Genomic DNA, 10,286 nt, shown 5'->3' on the forward strand with positions numbered 1-10,286 from the left:
CGGAAAAGCATAACGGACTTGACCTCCGACCTCTCTTCCAGCTCCGTGTGGTCAGGTGAAAGAGTCCCTTGAGCCTCCGCCTCAGCACTCCAAAGGCCCTTGGATTATATTTATCGTCAGGTCAAGATGTTGACCTATTGTATTAAATCAACCACCCACACACTTTTAATGAGACAGCATAATTGGCGTTGTCAGCCGCAACGGTGTGTCAAGTAGAGATACCAGCTGCTGTTTCTCGTGTCCCCTGACGAGTACAGTATGCTACTTGACGACGGCAGAAACAGCATATATTCATATGGAATATCAGAAGCGGGGGCTCTCATTGTAGTTTCCTGACAGGAAGGCGCTCTTGTTCTATGCACACTCTGTACATTTGCATCCACTCCCATGCGTCCAGATGGAAAATGTCATTACGATCGTCTGGTATGAAAAGTAGAAGTGCCTCCGCTCGTATAATTCACCCCAGCGGTACGATTCAGCGTTTCCATCGGTGTTGCGCGTGTGTGTGCGTGTGTGTGTGTGTGTGTGTGTGTGTGTGTGTGTGTGAGACCGGGCTCAAACACGTTCTCACCGCTGGGACGTCGGTCCGTACTGAGGCCGGCTCCCTTTCCTGTTTTACATTTCATAAGGCGGTGCTCTGGTGCTTTCTACCGTCCTGCTGTTTGCTTCTGGAGGTCCACCGCCCCCCGGCCCCCCCTCTCTCTGGGCCCCCCCCCCCCCTCCCTGGGCCCCCCCCTCTTCCTGGCCCCCCCTACTCTCTCCGGGCCCCCCCTCTCTCTCTCCACCCTGCGGCAGACGAGGGATCCCCCGTAGAGGCTTGTGGGTATTGTTAGCACCGACCTCCCCAAAAGTCATACCTAAAAAAACAACAACACACACCCACACATACACTGAGCGGGCGTACACAATGCTCCAAGGACGGACGTTTATACGATTCAAAGACAAACCGGAGAAACAACGCGCTTTTGCCCGCGAGGAAGAAATAATGACATTTATAACGTTCCGTAACAACAGAATCACGTCGTTTCACGCGTCGCCGACTACTGCATGTGCTATTGTGCTTTGTGTGATTGAATTTCGACCTTGACAGAATCAAAAGGGTCAGTCGTACACGTACTGTACGCGTCATCTGCATACGGCAACAGCACCGACAGCAATATGCAGTCATACAAACCTACAGATGTCTGGTCTTGTCTGGGTGGTTTGTGTCTGAGATCAGTCAGAACTTCCTGTGGACAGTCGGCGGTGTCCTCCGCACGCTTCAGCGCAGTGTTTGGATCTGCAATCAAGCGACGGGATTGGCCGACGGGGAAGTTAAAGGGGGCGTGGATGATGAATGGAGCGGCGTGTTCGGACTCCACATGCTGGCTGGCGTTCAGCTGTTTAGACAGGAGAACGCCAGCGCCATCAGGGAGCATATCATCAGACATCAATCACACACTCCCTCTCTCTCTCACGAGCGTGTGTGTGTCTCTCTCTCTCTCTCTCTCACGAGCGCGCGTGTGTGTCTCTCTCTCACGAGCGCGCGTGTGTGTGTGTGTCTCACTCTCCCCCTCTCACGAGCGTGTGTGTGTGTGTGTGTCTGTCTCTCTCTCTCTCTCTCTCTCTCTCTCTCACGAGCGTGTGTGTGTGTGTGTGTGTGTCTCTCTCTCTTTCTCTCTCTCTCACGAGCGTGTGTGTGTGTGTGTGTTCACATCCCTGCACGGCTAGCCTAGCTAGGCGTTACATCATCTCCTTTCGAACCCCCTGACCTCTTCTTCGGGGCGGGGCGTCTCATGATTTGTGACCATGGGAATGTTTGGCGGTGACTCACGCTCAACTCTGGAGTACCAGCTGAGACGCGGAGGAGGAAGAGGAGGAAGAGGAGGAAGAGGAGGAAGAGGAGGAAGAGGAGGAGGAGGAGGAAGAGGAGGAAGAGGAGGAAGAGGAGGCTTCCCTGAGAGGACAAAACTCAGCCCCTCAGTTTAAGGAGCGAGTCTCAATGCAAATGACCTGTAATTAAAGATAAACAGGCCTCATCATTAGTCATCATCTGAACCATGATTACTGTGCTCTGTCACCTGTCACACGAGCACTACTCTCTCTCTCTCTCTCTCTCTCTCTCTCTCTCTCTCTCTATCTCTCTCTCTATCTCTCTCTATCTCTCTCTTTCTATCTCTATCTCTCTCTTTCTATCTCTTTTTCTCTCTTCTCTCTTTCTCTCTCTCTTTCTCTCTCTCTCTTTCTCTCTCCTCTCTTTCTCTCTCTTTCTCTCTCTTTCTCTCTCTCCTCTCTTTCTCTCTCTCTCTCTCTTTCTCATTCTCTCTTTCTCTCTCTTTCTCTCTATATCTCTCTTTGTCTCTCTCTATCTTTCTCTCTCGCTCTCTCTATCTCTCTCCCTATCTTTCTCTCTCTCTATCTCTCTCTATCTTTCACTCTCTCTTTCTCTCTCCTTCTCTCTCTTTCTCTCTCTCCTCTCTCTCTCTCTCTCTCTCTCTATCTCTCTCTTTCTATCTCTTTTTCTCTCTTCTCTCTTTCTCTCTCTCTCTCTTTATCCTCTCTTTCTCTCTTTCTCATTCTCTCTTTTTCTCTCTCTCTCTTTCTCACTATATCTCTCTTTTTCTCTCTCTATCTCTCTCTCTATCTTTCTCTCTCTCTGTCTCTCTCTATCTCTCTCTCTATCTTTCACTCTCTCTTTCTCTCTCCTTCTCTCTCTCTCTCCTCTCTCTCTCTCTCTCTCTCACTTGTTCTCAAGGACTTTTTGTGCACATAGGGACTATTGTGCTTTGAATGCTTTAATCTACACACCAGGAATATTGCACAAATAATCCCTGACACCTTCTGAGGACTGCAAGTTTTCAGCATCGACACTTATTGAGGTGAATTATGTGCAACTTTCTAAGGTAGCTGTCAAATAAGACTCTATACCTGTTAAAAGACCCAAGGGATTCGTTTTGTATATGAAAAGACATAGAAACCAAAAAAACATGTTGCTTTTTAGTTGGCTTGGTGGAGCTCATTGAGGAATGGCGTTGAGTGGAAATGGATCATTTGTGACAGGCTAGCTGTTGGAGGCGGTTATTAGCACATGTGAATGTGATGTTACGGCCATTATCCGTCGTTTAGATCCATAGTCTTTCATCTGGAGCGTCAGACACACACTCCCCCGAGACCCAGACTCAGTCGCAGGTAATTGGTGAAACTTTGATCTCTTTTTCTCCGGTTTTACATAATAATGTCATAAACAAGACTCAGAGCTACTAATGGAGCGACATTATGAAGGAGAAGAGAAGAGTGCAGAAAAGTAATAGATACCCTTAGTACCGCTATCGATTAATCAGGCTTAATGGGTGACTGATTTATATTGTAGTAATCCCTTTCTCTAAAGATGGTCTGAGACGTATGATTTCAGGTTTTAATGAAAGTCCAAAATCAATGTAAGAGCAGCATTGTTATTAAACACAACATCCAAGGTTTTATTTCTCATACGGTTCCAATGCAAGCTAGCTGCCGTAGCCTTGACCAACACTGACTCAGTTATACAACCATTTAGTTCACTAAACTATCATTCAAAAATGGTGAATGCACAAACCACATCTTTATAAAAATACTAAGGCAAAGTGACCTTGTGCCTCTTCGGTTGGGGGGTTGGGGTCGCTAATGCATTTATCTTTATATCAAACGTTTCACAAGAGTAGCTTTCAGCAAACCCTTTTCTCTCTGCCGTCAACTGCTGACGCACACACAACTCCAAAGAAACGTTTTTCAAATACTCAAAACAGGAAATAAGATAATAAAAGCCCCCAAAAAAGGGTGGTTCAACATCTCTAAAGCTTAAACATAAACTGGGTTAGTTACATATATACAGGCTACATGTTGTGTCTTTGACCACTACATTTGACAATCTTTTCTCTTACAGTAGACCTATGTCAGTCCATTTCGGCACCTTTTTTTTTAATCATTTAAATGCATTGCTTTTTTATCTATTCAAAATCAGCAATCATCCTAGAGTCCAGCGCAAGCACGTCCATCTAATGAGCAATACACATTTAAAAAGGCCTCTGTGCTAAAACGCTTATACAGATAAATCAGGTTAGAAGAGTTTAAGCTTCCTCTTTTGGTCTCCTGCTCGTTGACAGAAACGACCATCTCCGCTCACCTGGCCTTTCCGGCGCTTTCAAAGGGCGAGGGCGTGCGGTAAACACAGGGGGGCTTCCACGCCAGCGGGGGGGGGGGGGTCCGGGGGCCGCTTTGATCTGTCTTTCCCAGAGTGTTTGGAGGAATGAAAGGGAGTGAGGGAGCGAGGCGCCATCGACGGTATCGACATGGGAGGTGGGATAAGCCCTCCTCTCCGGGACCCTGGAGGCACACGACGCCCCCCCCCCAGAGTGCCTGTTCGCCTGGGCTTTCAATACGCTTCCTTTACGAGGCAGAAACCAAATACCGGGACTCCGGCTCGGGGGAGAGGAGCACTCTTTGAACTCCGATACTCGATGAGGAGAATGTGGCGCTGAGAGTTTGATCAATCCGCTTCTTTCTCTTCCAGTCCAGCGCCTGAGTTTGTTCCAGAAGCTCGAAGGAAACTCGCAGTTGAAAAAAGTGACTCTTTTTCCAGGAACCCGTGCATGTGTACAGTGTTACAGTAGTATGATGGTTATTGTGCTGGGCGAAGGCTGCGACGAAGGCGGTTTAAACACAACGTCTTTGTGTACTCCGAATGCCGAGAGTCGGGCGCAGCTTAACAAGCGCGCGGCCTCCGACTCAACTACTCGCCGTGGCAACGTGCGCCCGCCCGCCTCCGCGTTGCTCGGCAACGGCGGAGCCCAGGTGGCAGGTGCGAGCGTTTCCAGGAAGCGCTGCCCCCTGCGCTAGCATCCGTAATGAGGTGGATCCTCCAGGGCTGAAGCCTGGTTCTCCCAGCCGCTCGGGCACCAGAGTGCGGGGGCCGCGCTCGCCAACGCGTGGGTTTCATCAGCCCTGCTGTCCCACGCTGGCGGCCATGACAGGTGAGAGGTTAAAAGGTGATCCGCCTCCATGTCCGGCGGCAACATGTTCGGAGATGGAGAGGGATGGAGGGAGAGTGGAAGAAAGAGATGGAGTGTGTGTGTGTGTGTGTGTGTGTGTGTGTGTGCGTGTGTGTGTGTGTGTGTGTGAGAGAGAGAGAGAGAGAGAGAGAGAGAGGTGTTACAGGCTCACCCCTTGGAGAGTGTTTGAACATGCTTTTATAACCTCTAGGCTCAACTATCTCAACTCTCTGTATGTAGGTCTAGATCAGCCCTGGCTCATTTTTAGCTAGTGTGGGATGCTGCTGCTCGCCTGCTGACAGGAAAGAGAAAGCATGACCACATCACACCTGTGCTGTTCCCTGCACTGGCTTCCTGTCCGCTTCAGGGTGGATTTGAAGGTTTTGTTACTTGTTTTTAAGGTTTTGAACAGCCGGGCTCCTCTGTGTCCAGCTAAACTCCTTCATGTTCATAGTCCAGCTAGAGCACTCAGGTCAAGCAGTCAGCTGCCCCTGGATGTCCCTTAATCCAGGCTCAAAACCAGAGGTGACTGAGCTTTTGTAGTTGCTGACCCCAAGCTGTGGAATAGCCTCCCACTGCATATTAGAAGTGTAGTATATTTTTATATTGTATTACATTAATTATATCTGTATTACTCTTATGTAGTGATCATTTTATTAGAATAATGAATAAACTTCACTTATAGTAGGAACTGTGTTAATTCAGAGTTTAACACGTGAGTACAGATGTCCCTGAGTCAGCATTCCTTTGTCCTGTCTTGAGTCAATAAGATGGAAAATGGTCGCCTTTGAAGTCAGCTTGCAGTTGTAATGTGATCCCAGGAAGGACCCAAGCACCCCCGTGTCCGGAGGGGGGGCAGGGCTCAGTGACCCATTGACCAGTCAGAAGACTAGTCGACCATATATGTGTTAAATGAACATCCCTTGTATGCAAATGTGTTTGTCATGTGATACCTGGCCTGAAGCCAGGATGTAAACTCGGCACCTCCCTGAGAACGTCAGTATTGTCTAGAGATTCGGCCTCTGTGTGGCATGCTCAATAAATTGTTGATTCGACGTTTTTGGCCTCCTTGAAGTTCTGTTCTACACGAAGATTATGCTTTTGAAACACACTGCAAGAACTGCTCAGACCTTGGATGCCTTGAAGTCTTTCCTGAAAACTCTCCTTCTCTCAATGGCCCTTATTATAATATATGATAAGCTTAGCAGCCCGATAGTTTATGTATGTATTTTCTGTTCTTGTCTTGGTATATTTCTATTTATATGAGTATATTTACAGTCTCTGTCGGCGTTTGCGTCAACCAGCAACAGTCAGACGCTGAGGAAATTAATCCGTTGTAAATAATGGCGACGGTTCCACCGCAGCTGTTGAGCGGCGTCCGACGTCGGAGAATCGCCGAGGCGTCTTGATTTTTGACGGACGCTGACGTTAATCACCCGAGTCGCAGCTCACACGTACAGAGCGCCACTTGGGGGTGTGCGTCGTCACCGCTAAACGCCGCCACCCCACACACCCCACACACCCCCCACCAATCCGAATCCTGAACCCGAGGCCTTATAAACGCCCGGCGCGCCCTCCACCTCCCCTGAGCATAATTTAGCTGTGACACGTACCGGCCTAATGCATGGGCCCACTTACTCCCCCACTGTCAATATTTACACTGGAGATAGTGGTCAGCCCTCATCCTCTCTCTGCTTGTAAGGCCTGTGGAGATGAATTTCCCCAAGGAAATTAGCTACTGATTCCGGGCAGTATAAATTCCCCCTATATAGTGAATTAAATTACCCCCCGCCCCTCCCCGTGCCTGCCCCCACCCCTCCACCATCAGTATTTACAGGGAAGCATATATTTTATGCTTGTGCCAATTATAATAAATTTTGAATTATGGAATGAGCTTCGTGAGAGGCCCACGCACACACAATTTACAACCCGACCTGCCATTGTGGTGAGCAATGGGCATGGCGTTTTCATTCCCTGTGCATTTTCAATAACACATTTTATTCTGTTTGCATAGTACTTTAAATCAGCGCGGGGCTCTCGCTCACGAGCGGTCTCTGGACAATATGTTGGGAATGACTTTCAGATGAATCCATGCAGAGAAACTCCACCGAGGACAACAACTCATGCCTATGGGCGATGGTGGCCTGTGTGTGTGTGTGTGTGTGTGTGCGTGCGTGCGTGTGTGTGTGTGTGTGTGTGTGTGTGTGCGTGTGTGTGTGTGCGCGTGTGTGTGTGTGTAGGCGGTCATTGCAGGGAGCTGTTTGAGTTACGCTGCCATATTGAAATAAGCTACGGGCCTCTTGAAACAAAATAAAACTTAACGCCTGACTGAATTGCTAATTCAAGTCAACTATATGACTAGCAAACACACACTGTGGTAGAGGATGGTGCAGTGTACCATACCCCCGAACCACCGGCTAACGGGGAGCACCCAGGATTCAGCTGGGGGTGTGTCCTGCTTCTCCACGCCCTTCTCCTGTTCCTCTCACCCACTAATTCGAGCACGCCTCACCAATCAAATGACTGCAATTGGATCTTACTCTCCTCCTCATCAGGAAAATGCAAATACTTTAATGGAATGATTGTATTCACGATTCAGCTGTCAGTGTGAGAGTTTATTAGCTGGTGGTATGTAAACGCTATGCTCGTCTCTTCGCGGTCGAAACGGACACGGTGTTAGCCCACTGCGTCTTTTTGTTTGAATGGTGTTTAATTAAAGTGATATCAAGGACAAGGCTTTGTTCTTCTCGTAATGAGTTTCCACTCACCAGATAACAACCTCCGGGGGCAAAGGTCGCACCGCCGGTTCTTTGAACAACAATTTGTGATGATTGCTGTTTGTTCACTGGTATCCCTTTCATGTGGACACCCGGTTGCCATGACGCCTACAGCGAGACATGTTCAGGGCCTGTAACAGGCCTTGGATGTTCCAGATATATAGAACACATGAGAGAACACGAGAACGCCAGAAGCATGCTGATAGAACCACCCAGAAAACAAGCAATGGCCTCTCGTTCTTTCTGAGTACTCACGCCCTCACTAACACATCGCCGAGCCGACGGTTCTTCTTCCCTTTTGGTTTTTTTTTTTCTGCCAAGGTCCAATTTGTAGCTGCTTCTCCTTCGGCACATAACAAGCATGCTTGCTCGTGTTCGTTGATGTCTTTGGCGAAAGAGAACCAGCAGACCGATCAAAGGATTTCCCGTTTACCAAGTGGTCTCTAGCAGCCTGGCTCTCCGCCCCCCCCCCAAAAAAAAACATGCTCTTAACAGCCAATCATTTAGAGCCGTACGGGTCAACCATGGCAACCAGACAAAGCAGCCTCTCGGTGGAAAGAGTGGGCCTCATTCACAAAGGTAGTTAAGAAATTCTTAGGAAGTATTTCTTCTTAAAAGCCACTTACACAGTTTCCAAGAAGATTCTGGCATTCACCAAGGTCCTCACATGTGTAGTGGAGTATGCACATGAAAAATACGTTTACTGACCATATTGGGAGACCATCTCTTGTTGGAATGTTGGGGATCCTGATAAGGACCCTCAGACCAACACTTCCTGTCTCCCCCCATCCCCTGCGACCTTTAACCTTTAACTGCAGACTCACACATTGAGACAAAGAAATGACCGTCTTTGCCTTGTTTCTTTAATAAAGGGAAAGTGAAGTGAACTTAGGAAGATATTGGTGAATGACAACTGTTGTTTTCCACTTCCAGAGCTGTTTTCTGATCAGCATCACGAGGTGTGTCATCACATTCAAAAAACATTCTAAACCGACACAGGGATTGTTCGAAATTTGAAAGGCAATGAGGACAACACTACGGTATGATTCCCCCAAAAATAATATTTTCCTTACGGTGTCAACAGGTGGCTATTTATTTCAGCTTAATTGGAAGAAATGAATAAAACTAGCAGACCCGGATAATTACAGCAAATTTAGTCCGATAATGTGTCTGTCGGTGTGGGAGACGTGGACGTGATTACACCTGCTGGAGACACGCAGGCACGAGCACGAGCACAGAAACCAAGAGAGTCTGTCTAGACAGAAGCAATTAGGGAGGAAATTCAATCACAGACGCGGTCAAATAACAGCATTGATTTAGGAACATAGCAACATGTTGGTCTCTGTTTAGCACAAGGGGGGCTGGAAGAATTCAGCCTTTCCCTGCTATTGTAGATGAAAAAATGTGTTCCATTCATGTCTGAGAAGTACTTGTGGAAAGTGTTTGGCTGTTGAGGGCCACTTTCAAAAGAAAACAAACAACTGAACAAGGCAAAAAAAAGAATCAATCCACATTACTTTGGTCAATGTCAACACAACACCACTTTTTCCTCTGGTGTATCAGCCAACGGAAAGCTGTTCCGGGGCCCGAGGCGCTTCGCTGGGCCCACCGGGCCCCTGGAGGGGCCATGTCAGGCGTTCTGCTCCACAACTGATCCTATCCACTGTTGTGTTTGTCGGTGGGGTTTGTTTGCCCCCTACCCCTCGGTACGGAGCTGGCTTGCGGTTGGAGGGACCACTCTTCCTCGGTCTCGCTCTGGGCCTGAGTGGTAATCTCATCCGAAGATGAAACGCACTCCGTAGGGAGCCGTGAATTCAGTCAGACGCCGACTCAACACAGGGGCTCGTTGGGCTCTGAGAGAAACTTTGTGTACAGCACATTACTGTAACAACTACAGCGGTACAGAGAGATGCACTCCAAGAAAACAACAGAAGGTTACTGAGACCTATCCAGTAGGTCTGAGCTTTGATGCAAGGACATGTAAAGACATGTAAATATAGTATATTTATGATGTGGTTATTTTAGGCGATAGCTGATTTCAAACCGCCTTGCGGCGAATTTGTTGTTTCACATCACGCAATACTTCTCCCTGGAAAACACGCCCAGATACGTCACATATTAGCGCTGAGCTGTTTCAAAATGTAGGGAAGGGCAGAGTGTTCAACCACAAGACAACTCGCGTTCTCCGTTTGAACGGAAGGTAGGAACGGCATGGAGGAGTGCATGAAAGAGAGGGGGTGAAGGTGAATGGACTGCCAGGAAGAGAGAGGAAGCCATTGAAAGGCAGAGAAGAGACGGATATAGAACAACGAGAAAGAGGGTCAAACACGTTAGAAGCGCCGTCACGCGCCATACCGTAGCTCTAAACATTCTGTCGGAGGAAACATCAATGCCGATCTAAAGTTTTCCACGTTCGCGTTGGTCCCATACGTTCTATAAATACCGTCTGTGTTGCGCTGAAAATGTACCCTCTGTTTTGGGGTTGGCAGAGAATTGATTAGTCTTT

The sequence above is a fragment of the Borostomias antarcticus genome (genome assembly GCF_949987555.1).
Source record: "Borostomias antarcticus genome assembly, chromosome: 17".
Taxonomy (NCBI): domain Eukaryota; kingdom Metazoa; phylum Chordata; class Actinopteri; order Stomiiformes; family Stomiidae; genus Borostomias; species Borostomias antarcticus.